We start from the raw sequence: 12,360 nt of genomic DNA on the forward strand, positions 1-12,360 counted from the left end.
TTTCTGGTTGTTAGCACATTTTTCCAGTCTTCCCAGGCAAATGAATGCCACCAAGCAAATGTACGCTCAAGGTTAAGTGTATGTGATCATTGATGGGAAAAAAAAAAAAAATACTGTAATCTGTGTGCAGAACTCCCACTGGGAAGAATGGAATGTATCATCTGTTTCTTGTTTAAAAAAAAAAAATCTGTGTCTTTGTTTAAATACTTAACAATGTGAATGAGTGATGAGAAAATAGATTCACTCTAGTTCAGCAGGTACGTTTCTGCTGGATCCAATGGACTTGCACCTGCTTAAGTGGATGCTAAGTTTGGCCAAAATATATTTTCATTATTAAGTCAGCACTGGTAAGTCTCTCGTTTGGTCGTACAGTCCTGTGTTAATATGTCGAGTCCTTATTGTCCTGTTGGAATCAGTCTCTTTTTATCTGTCAGCGAGGTTTCAGAATTATTTAGTCATCACATTAATTGTTCATTAATCAGACTAATTTTAGAAGGGCGTGTTTTCCATTGCATTGCTGTGCGCGTTAGGTATATTGGGAGGACAGAGTCGAACTTTGAACTGGTTTGTTTTCCATTACCCAAGTTAAGAGAATGCATTGGCAATTTACTGCTCCATGGAATTATTGCGAGGTTCTCTTGTATAGTGCACACAGCTGTATCCCTTCAAGCATCAAAAGTGTAGTGAGAGATTATTCACACACAAATAAGTGTTAGTGCACGTTCTGGAAATGTATTAACTTGCTATTCTATGACAGTTACCTGTCCAAAAAAAAAATGAAGTCGAATGTAAGATTCTAATGTGTACCTAAAGCTGACCACAGGAATGACAGATTTATAAAATAACTTATTTTCATTAATTTTTTGTAAGTTTGTTGTCAGTGTTTGTTTTTTATTGCAGAAAAATAATATCTCGCAAAAAGAGCAACTCGGCCCCTCTCCAAAATGGGGACATTTTCTAAACATTTTCAGATAAGCTGTCTTAGCTATCGTTCTGCTAGTCTTGCATGTCAGTGGTCTTGCTTGTTGGTTTGATAAAGTGTATTTCAGAAGACTAAGCAATTGACAGAAAACTTGTCTGCTCTCACAAATGAAAGCAAGACATGTTTGCACAGTGGCAAGCAGCTGAGCAGAGTATCTTAACTTAGCATCTGTCAGATGAAATGCAACACTGAATTGGTGAGTACTCCAGCCTAGCTCCTAGGCTAGGAAAACGGGTTAGAGTCATTCCCAGAGAAGTATGGATTTGGGATAGAGATGGGGTTAGGTGTGTGTGGGAAATGTCAATCAAACTATTGCTGAGGCCTCGTTTAATATCGTCGTGCTGTTTGCAGACAAGGTGTTTGGGCAACTGTCCACTACAAGGAATTGTGTCAAACCAGTCTCAGAAGGTTTACATTGTCTGGTCTTTGAAATTATAAAGCCATTTATTTTTCATTTGCTTTTCTGCTGTTGCTGTTTGTAGAGATGAACCAGGGCAAAATGAAATATTAAGGTTTATGCTGTTCTGTTTTTACGTCTCCAGATTCGCTAGCCAAGTGTCAGGTGCAGTCTGAGGTAAGACTAACTTGTATAACATTTCCCCTAGGTCTCACCTCAGCTTACTAGCCAGGTGAGAATCATCATCTATTGCTACAACACAAAATAGTGAACGGAACAAATCCAGAATAAAAACAATTCCATAACAAAGTTTTCTACGCTAGCAGTTGCCGTGTGCACATCAAAACGCTCTTGATGTGCGGTTTAAAGCTGCTGCTGTACGTCTCCTGCGGTGCCAGGAGATGGCAGCATTGGTGGCTGCTTTGCAAAGCTTTCCCAGCAGCACGGACTGCTGCACACTTTGCTCGGATGAAGCTCTGTGGAGCTTGCGGTGCTGCGCAGAGCTACGCGTGTGCTAGAATACAAGATGCAGTTATCTGTAATATTAAGCTATCCCAAAATACTCAGAGAATGGATGAAGATACATACAAGATGGAAATACTTGTTTTACAGGAGTGTACGTGGTACCTATCCGTAACTGTAAAACAAGACCTTTTTAGAACAAACTGGGATGCTCTTAGCTGCTCAGAGAGACGTCTGTATGGCTGCCTGAGCTTTGGGGATCTAGGTAGCATGTCTGGGTACTGGATATTTTAAAGAGTTTAAAATTAGGTGAGGGTGGAGCTGAGTGAGTTAGTATGTGAGCTGACTATTGGCTACCGGCATTCTAATTAACTTCCCTTTCTAAGACAAATCTTAATAACGTAGACTAGTTGGGAGACTGTAGGTTTAAAACTGGTAGGCAGCTCTAGGGTTTTTTTTTTTAAACTGGATTTCTTGAAGGAAGAAAGAAAAAAGCCAATAAAAATACTTCACTAAAAACCAAACAGGTAAGCTCAGTGATAAGCTACTTAAAAACAAGGGCAGCTTCTTCCAAAAATTTGAAACTCAATGTCTTTTTTAATTTTCATTTTGAAAGCTGGGAAATCCTCCAGATAATGAAAGGGAGAAATAATCTTCAATGATAAGATTTGAATATGTTTTTAAATTGCTTATTTGCCCCATGTAGCTATTTTGTCCCTGGGACACTTGTGACCAGTAGCCCCTGCTCCCAACCCCTGGTAATATGGTCAGCATAACTAACGGCATTTTATAAGGCAAGCAGCCGTTCTCTGTGACCGAGCGGGTCATGCATTGGTTCCCTTTCCCTCCTTATCAGGCCCTGAAGGTCCTGTGAACCAAGCAGACAAACCAACCAGATTTCTTCTTCACCTCCTTTCCAGTCTCAAGATTGCTGGGTGCCGGGCTGATTACTCCCTTCCTTGCTGGCCTTGAAGGTCAAGGTGTTGTTGATGACCCTGCCTCAGAACAGGGAAGTGGAACAGCACACAGAGCACTGTCTATAAAATTGAGCAGTTAGCCCGAAGTGGAGAACTTGGACCTAAACTGCTGCTGGACAGTGAGAGCTGTGACCTGGTGGCCAGGGATTCCTCCTTCCTCATCTGCCTCCTCCAAGGATTGAGTGAGTGACTCGTATTCTTTTATAAGATTTTAAAGTCTTTAGCATTGGGTGACCGGCATAGTTTAAAAGAAAAAAAAAAAAAAAGTCATATCTGCATTGATAGAATGTGGCTTTGCACACCTCAGGCTGTGTGTTGGAGATGTTAGAACTGTGTACAGCTCATGTTCAAACAGCTGAAAGCCATCTTGCTCAGGTAAGCTCAGGTTTACATACAGGCAGTAGAGACCATCCTACTGCTCTCGGCAATCGGACGGCCATTTTAGTGTGGAAAATGCTACTGTTCTTCCCTTGCCAGGCCAGAGTAAACGGAGTAACACCAGCTGGCTGGCTGTGATGGTTTCAGCAGACAGATGCTGGTACTTCCATTGTGCGGTATGTCCTGTGTACACATGGAGCAGCCTGTGTTCCTAAGAATCTGCAGCAGGAAACAAGCTCATGAGAATACAGCCGCTGGAGTGGCACGCTGGGATATCACAACCACAGGCGTTACGAATTAAAAGCGGCAGTGATCTGTCTGCACTAGCCCCGCGTGGGTCCCTCTGACGCAGCAGCAGAGGCTAGCGCAGCACAGGGCTGGAGTCAGGCTTAGAGATCTGTTTCAGTTTGATCAGGCTCATTCCTCAAATGCAAAGCAAGCCTCTCTTTATTTGTACCATTTGCCTGATCCTGAAATGAGGATGGTGCTACGTGAGGTAAAAGGACTTCGCACTGTTCTAGGGCTTGCTTGGGAGGTAATACGAGACGAGGCAGTATCACAAAGGGGACCATGTGCCTCTGGAACGCTTTTGCATTGACAGAGCAATTCCAAATGTTTGTGTTGCATCAGTTCTGCAAATACTTTTTGTTATAGTGCATAAAAGATATAGTACCTGTCAACATTAGCTTTGTAAAGAGAGACCGTTTTCTTCTGTTGACTAATTATCCAGTGAATATATTCAGTTTGAAGAGACACTTCAATAATTTAGCAGGCATGTGCCAGGTAATATAGGAGCTTTTGTCTTACCAGTGGCATAGATCTTCAATCATGTGTAACTCAATCTCTGGCTTTATGCATTCAAGGAAGTGTTTCGTATAGCTCCTGTATCAAGTGCCACTGAGAAGCAGGCCTAGATAAAAGATTAGGGTAATGCTCTTAATTGTGAATAGAGAAAGTTTACCCTTTGCTGACCAGTGTATCTTTTGCAGGCGATAACTTCTTTATACATTTGAGGTATGTATATGCTGAGATCCAATATTGAGTTTGTTGTAGTAATAGAAAAATGCTGGAAAGTGCCTGTTAAATACCCAGGTCAGTTAAGTCTCTCCTTCTTACTTTATGGTGTATTAACAAATGCTTTGTGGTGTGATACTGAATGCTTTCTGTCATTAACGTTTCTTAACTGCAAATCATTGGTAGTGCTGCATTCTTTGGTTTGTTGGACCAGGTAAGGAGAATGATAATGCTCAGTTCCTGGGAACGCTATGAAGCAAAACTCAAGTAACGGATTTTCTTCAGACCCTCCCAAGGTATTTAATCACAGTTGTGACATCTCCCAAAAAGTTTTAAGTTCAAATGTTCTTTTCTGAGCCACCGTCAACTGAATCAGTTGTCTTTCTCTGCTAGTCTACAATACCACAACTCATCTACAACAAAGGGAGATACAGTGCAGTAGCTCTAACTATTCTGAAATTACTAAAACCAGCATTAAAATACAATCTTTTTTTTTCCTTTGGAAGGGCAGCTGTCTGCCTTGCTCCTGCTGTAACACGGAATGGGATTTATATGGACTCAAAAGGACAGATATCACTTACGGACAGGTAATTGCTTTCTGCAGACATCTGACTCTTTTCCTTGGAGGTCTCCATTTTCTACGTAATGTTCATTCATGGTCTAAAGCAGCAGGGTTGCAGACAGTAATTGGTTGCTTAAGCATTAATGTTTAATTTGTGGAACAGTACCTATATATTTGTAAAGAACAACTTCTAGGTCTCTTGAATGTTGTCAGACTTCAAACATCAGTGTGTAGCATTTCAGAAACACATTCGGCTTTTCACAAAAACACACAAAGATGGGAAATGTCTATTAAAAGAGAACAGCTTAGCAAAACCTTTTTCATTGAAACCTTCTCCTGTCGCGCTTTTGTTCAACCATAGGCTGTGCAATGCAGTTTGAGTAACTTTGTAATGCTGACCTATGTCTTTCACAGTGGCTTAGGTCATCCAATTCATCATCTGAGCACCTTTCTTTGGTGGCCCTCCCAGCAGCAGTGAGGAAATGAAAAAGAAGGTGATTGAATTCTCCAAACTATTCTATGGCTTGGCCCAGGGAAAATTCCCCAATACTGGCTTTCCTATCACGGAGTCATCTGAGAACCTACTTGCTACTATCTTGTTCTCACTAGGCCTCCTTATCTTCATGGACAGTGCTGTCAAAGCTGCCCTTCTGGTAAGGAAACAAGAGTTGTTTTTTCCTCTTGTAGGCTGATGAACGTGTCCTTTGAGGTAAGACTGGCCTTGGCACGCCCAGGCTGGCAAAAGGAAAACAGTTCTCCAAGACGCAGAATGGATTTCCTGATTTAGTACCAATCCATATGCTTCATTCACGAGCTTAACTTTACTTCAGAAATACAAATCGACTGATCTATCAACCTTCTTCTGTCTTTCTGAGAATGCATTTAATACCTCTTTATTGCCTTATGCTCTTCTCTATGTTCTTATCCACTAACAAAAAGCACGATGTAGTAACTGGTCTGTGTGATTTAGCAGGAAACGGCCTGCCTATGTTTCAGTTGTCATGTTCGGCTGATGTCATTGTCCTGCTGCAATGCTGGGGACATTCCGTTGCTGGCAACTGCCTGTTGAGCTCTTGATGGCTTTTCCTCATCAGCAATGATGGCGATGCTCCAGCCAGTTGGATGTGGGTAAGGATCTGGACGGCATCACCTAAGCGAGCTTTGACTCTTGCAGTCCGTGACTGTGCTGCCCTTCTGTGGCAGGGTGGTAACTGAGGTTTTTTTGTAAAAGGCACGTTTTAGGCCTTTTGAGATCATGTAGAAGTGAGAATCATCCTGCCCAGATTTCAGTGCAGGTAACTGTGTTTTTCTTTTTAAATACCTCTCCAGGCTCCATGGATATGGCTTTTGTATCCAGTGCTGATATGTTGTTTGATGTCTTGACAGTTCAATTGTGTTCATGTCCTGTTCAGAGCCACTGCAACAAATCTTTGCTGCCGTGTGTTTGAAGAGAGTAGACATGGTAACTAGAGTTTCTCTACGAGTTTCTGCCTAAACCTTCTCGCCTGGGGGAAGTTGGGTAGAAAGGGCCCACCTACCGATATGTTCCAGCTCTGAATTCACTTTTCTTTAGCTGTTAAGAACATCCCTCTTGACCATACAACTGTGCTGTATGTCCCAGAGCTGAGATATCCTGTTTAATGTCCTTCTGTGTCCTGGCCATTCCCTCATTGGAGTGGGTGCACAGTTCCTGCGCGGTTTGTGCTACCAGCATCATGTGCAATCCCACGAAAAGGTCATGAGACGTGGCCCTGGCAGCTCAGCCAGATTGTTAGGAAACTTCTGGCGTTTTCTTTACTTTTTTTTTTTAATCAGAAAATGCCACTGAGTTTTAACGTAATAGCTCAACTAAAATTTGGGAAAAAAACCAACCAAAAAGCTGTTTCAAAATGCCTGAAATTTTCTGTTTGCTGCCTTTAAAGAACACAAAATGATTTCTTGCTAATTTTAAAATGTAGTTTATGGTTTTCAAAATGCTAACAAAAGTATGCAGTTACAATTAATATTTTCCCAAAGTACAACATAAAATTGAAATAGTGAAAACATTTCTTAAACTATTTTGAGATGAAAGCTTTGCAGTTTAACTTGAATATAAAGATTTTCCTAAAAAAAAAACTGTTTCAGGGAGGAAAACCCTTTTGTTCAATAATTGCGTCACAGCCTGAGAGAGCTGGGACAATATTTCCATTAAAAAAGAGCCAGAATTTCTGTACAGAAAACTTTTTTTCTGTACAGAAATTCAGGAAAGGAACAATATCTTCATTGAAGGTTGTGTTTAGCAGATGATGACTAGTAGTTTCATCTCTTTATCTGTCTTTCCCTTCTCCCCATACCCCGCCCTGCCCTTCAGATTTGGGGATGCCTGAGCCTATTCCTGAAGAGAGTCTCCCTCCATGGCATCACCAAAGGTAAACTTGAGGCAGTGTTTTGGCCTACGCATTAAAGGTTTCTCTGATGTCATCTAGTGCTGTCAATAGTAGGAAAATGGACCTCTCTACCTTACAGCTTCTGTTCACCATTACTTACTATCAATGGAGGAACTGTGGTAGAAAATCTGGATATAATCTTCTGGTCCAGGTACAGACACAAGCTGTTTGCTTTGTCCTGTTCCTTTTCTGTTTCTAACCTTTATCATCTCTTTCCTGTCTTCTCCTACAAAGTAAAGAAGAAACTGAAATCAGCTGGTGAAGAGTTTCATGGATTTGTTGCATAATTTAGTTGCAATATGAACATCAGAGTACTTTTCATTGGTTTATTCACTAACAGGGCAAAGAGCAATCATCCCCACGGTCACAGGAAAGGCAAGGGTTACTACTGCTCTAGGCCAAGACATTACAATACTGGTGATGACAAAACTATTTAGTTTGATGCCAACAATGCCAGAAAACAAGTTGCCATCCTAATCAAAGGCAGTATTTTCCTCACTCAGAAAGCCAGCCCAGCTACCTGCTGTCAGACTGGGACAATCCCCAGTTGGCAGACTCGACCAGATCTTCTGCATCCTCAGTGCGTTGTCATTCCAGCTCCCCAGCGTGCTCTGCCAAGACTGGGTACAGCCTGGTGGACTGGGACGTTTACAGACAACTCCCAGAAGGCTACCTGTGATAAACCACACATTGTCGATCACGGAAGAGAAATTCCCCAAGAGTAACCAGCACCGATTTGCTGATACCAGCACTGGTAAATGTGGGTTTCATCACTTAAGGTGCACTGCAGCACATGTTCACCGCTAGCCCAGGGAAGCACCTTCCCTTGCTGACCCCGTTGTTCCTGGCCCCAAGCAGGTGATTCATTCTTACCCCATGACATGCCGTGATGTGTATGCTCAGTACAAGAGCACAGGGAAGAAAAAGTGCCAAGCTCCTGTGTTGCAGCTGAGCCTAGTCTCTGAGAAACATATAGGAAGCAGCAATGGTGGTGGTGTGAGCTGCACGGAGTTACTGCCACAACGCATCTCCTGGTAGATGGGAGCAGAGGAAGCTCTGGCAGTGGCAGCACCAGCAGTAACAATTGAAAGTGGTTTGCCATCCAGTGGGCTTTGATTGTCCTAACATTGTCCATTGGTCCTGGGAAGTGCAGGACCAGAGGAGAGGGGAAAGAAATAGCAAGCTCTGGCACGTACCATCAATAAAGAGCAAAGCACAACATTCCTGAATAGAGCAGTTGTTCTTGCTGGTAGTTGCAGGTGTATAAGCAATAGGATGGCACAGCCTCTTAGTTTCATTGGCCGTTATTCCTCTTACGCCTATATTTTCATCCAGACTTATATCCAAGGCTTGCACTGCAGCTCTGCCTTTCTGTGGCAAGATCCTCCACGCAGTTATGAGCTCTGCAGTTTCTCTCCCTAGCCTCTGTTTTATTGTTAGGGAATCTTGCTAGCCACTGTCATGATCCAGTTTATCCTTAGTCTTGGCACAGACACAACTTTCATTTTGCGAAGGGATATCAAGTGTGGGAGGGCAGGAAAGTTTGGAGAAGTAGAACTAGTCTTTTAATGACCTTTCATTTCACCGCGCTCTCTCTAAAACCTGTTTGTGGTCCAGTCAGGTGTCCCATTTGTTGTTTCTCTCAATCGCAGCGTTACCAATGTCCATATCCGTGTGGCATGATATTATGTTCTTTGATTGCAGGTTACTTGCATCATTAAAACAGATCATTCTGTGACCGCTAGAGCTGATGGTCTGCTTCTGTGTAACTAGCGTAGCCAGCAAAGGAAATAGAGTTTACTCAGCATCCTCAGTTCTGAAATATTTCAGAAGAGGAAACGGTCCTATTGGAAGATTCCTGCTGAAGCAAAAGCGTGTTCAAAAAAGGAGTCCTGATTAGGCATCAAAGCAGAAAATCTGAGACAAAGGGCCCAGATGCAGAATTTCCTGCTATAACCTAAACCAAATGCGACTGTATGCAGGTCCCCTGAAGATCTCCCAGTTACGCTACTGCTCACAGCCTAGCTGGTGGCCAGCATCCAGACTGAGCATTAGTAAAACTAACAAACCAAACAGTTCCCACAGTAAGTCCCTTGCTCTCCAGCTAACTTATTTAACTGCGGAGCTTCTGAGAGGGATGTTTCATCTACTGTTGTTGCAATAACCAGTAAGCGAGTATCCATGACAAAACCCAAGGGCACTGCCCTACAGCAATGAAGTCTTGGCTGAGCAGCAGCAGAAGCTGAAAAAGGTCAGAGCTCCACAGGAACCCTGCTCCCTTTTAAAAATAAAGCCCATCAGTTTCGTAAGAAATGAGGGAGGTTCTTCAATGGCTTTCAGATCAGACCTAGGATGTCTCAACACAATTCTCCCAGAGATACCAGGGGAAGAAAGGGAAATGCTCAGACAAGTACAAAAGGAGAGCTCCACAGAGCTTCACTGCGTTCATTCCACCCCTCCCTGCCAAGGGAGGGACAAGAACAGAAAAGACTTTGCAGCTTTGCAGAGGGCAAGGAACGGCGCTAGCTTTTCCCCTGCAATGAACTTGCTACTCTTTCCCCATCTCTGTCCTGTTCTTGTGCTCCCAGATGCACAACTTCCTCTGCCGTAATTTGTTTTTCTTCCTTCAGAGAGGGACCGTGGCTACATGGTTCTGTACCTGGCTGGTCTTGCAGTGGTGCCTTCTCTAAGATTTTCAACAGGCTCCAGGACATTTGGTTTGGTGATCTGCAGCTGCTCCATTTCATGTCTTGGATAATGCTGCTGAAGTCCACCAGAAGGAGCCTTTGTGTATCAGCCTTGCACAAGCCTTGAGGAACACAGTAACATGTAAGTAAAAAGCCAGCCAGTTCTCTTAACTATGTTGAATTACCATAAAATGAATCTTCCCAATCAGTATGAGAATAGGATGCTCTGGATTTGCAATACAAATCCTATACATTAATATGGATGGTTGTGCACTGCTGCTGAAGATGACTTTTCTCCGAGCCTCCTCGGAGCCTACTCCAGTATAATTTAATAAATACAAAGAACTAAATTCAGCCCTACAGTAGCACATATCAGATCTGTGTTCCCCTTTTTGCTTGGAATCTGCTTGCAGATTGGTGCTAAATGTTGTATTCCCCAAGGCAGCTTCATACCTTCAGATATGCCTAGCTCTGCAGGAGCTCTCTTTGACCAGAGAAACTTGAAACGTACTCTTCTCAGGTGCTCTTATCGTAGTAAAAATGTAGGAAGGTGTCAGCAAACTAGCTCTGCCAAGCTCCTGCAGTTTTGATCTGGTGGTTGGATTTAATCTGTTGGTGTTTTGGGGGGCGATGACTGCTTATCCCAAGAATGAGGGAAAAGGTGTCAAAAAAAAAAGTTAACTCACACGAAATTACTCTTACTTGCTTTCTCCTCTCTTTCCCGTTGTGTTTGTGGTAACAGCTTATTAGACCCTGTGTTTATAATAGCTGTATGATGAGACAGGAAATTTCGTTTCCCGTCTTGCTTTCCAGGGTGTGGCAAAACAAATGCACGCTGCCCCCGCCACGCCAGCCACGCTGTGGGGTTTGCAGTGTTCGCTGAGCACAGGTTTAGCTCTAATTTCTTCCTTGTTCTGTTCTGCCTGTGAGAGAACTTCCGTTCCTGCCTCTAGGAAAGAAGAGGAACTGGGATTCCACCTTGGAGAGCTGTGGGGCTCGTGTTTGAAGGGGAGAAAAGGACGTGACCTTTCTCTTCCCAGCGTAAGCATCAAGAACTGAGGTACTTCTGGTAGCTTTTGAGAACTCTCTGGGCCTTGCCTTCCTTGCAGAGGAGCCAGAGTCTATTTGGATGATTTGAATCTTTGCCATCATTTGGAGCAGAATGAAGCTCTGTAAAAGGACAGCAACTGAATGCCAACTGGGTTGTCATTCGCTCGGGCGGCCCAGGAAGCAGCTGATGTGCAGTTTGTGGTGGAAATCATGCAGACAGAAAGGGGCATGACTCAGTGGTGGAGAGGCCCCAGCCTCCCGCTGTATTCCGACCCCAAAGGTGGATTCTGGGCTTGCTGCTGGGATGGGCCGGGGACAGCTAGTGGCTGCGCGTACACACGCTGCGTAAAACAGAGAGGCTCCAGGGATTCCCACGTGACTGTTCCTTTTGCAGAAGGCTGTTAATGTTGCGGTGATGTTGGGTGCTGCTGGCCCAGCTCCAGCTCCATCCTTTTTTTTACAGAAATCAATGGAAACATGTCCTAGTCTTGAAGTCTGGTGCTTTCAGAATGGAAAGCTTAATGGCTTTTTTTTCTTTCTCCCCTCTTTCTTTTATGAAGCATAGGGTGTTTAGAACTATGGAAGCAGTGCAAGAAAAATATTAATGAATAACTATGGAGCGCAGACATTAATGCATTCCTTTCTCTTGAAATAACTGGCTTTTCTCTGTGGGCTCTGTAAAAGAAAAATGTCTGCGGAGTCTGAACCTGCTGTATAGAAGCCAAAGTAGATGGTGATTTAGAACTTCACTGGCGTTTTTGCTAAAATGTTACCTCTGCATTTATCATCTGGCAAAAAAAAAAAATCTTCTCTCTTTCTCTGCCAAATGATAACCCTCTAGAGGTAAGATAAACCTAAGGCACAGGGGCAGTTCTTGAGGTTCTGACTGATTAATTTCTGGCTGGTGGAAACTGTGAATGAAAAATGTTTTCTAGGACCTCCTTCCCCCACCTCAGGCTCTAACCCATGCTGGGGGGGAGGAATAAAAGCATTGCAAGCACTCCATGATTGGATTGGATTTTGAGGCACCATGTAGCTTTTCTGATTTTGTTTTCCTGCAGTTATGAATGGAGAGTTACATGAATTGAATAGGGAGCTGCACTACAGTAACTATACCCCAGCTTTAAATGCCAGCTTTCCCAGGTCAGAGCTGAAAACTGCAGTGGCATTGTATGAGCTTGGATGAGCTCCCCATCCTGAGAGGGACCGAAATGCAGGAGCGAGGAGCCCCATTGCTGATCACCAGTGGAAGCGGAACAATGCATCGCTGTCCCACAGAGGCAGTGTGCACAGACAGCTGTGTCCAGCAGCGAAGCAGGGTGCTTGGGAACCTGCTTAAGAAGGACACTTTTGGAGTTCAGTTCAGTGTTAAACCTCCTGCTTGGCCTGGTTTAGGGCCATCCCTTCCTCCTCCCTTGGCTCCCT

This window comes from Chlamydotis macqueenii, chromosome 16, assembly GCF_036417535.1.
Source record: "Chlamydotis macqueenii isolate bChlMac1 chromosome 16, bChlMac1.mat, whole genome shotgun sequence".
In the NCBI taxonomy this organism is placed as follows: domain Eukaryota; kingdom Metazoa; phylum Chordata; class Aves; order Otidiformes; family Otididae; genus Chlamydotis; species Chlamydotis macqueenii.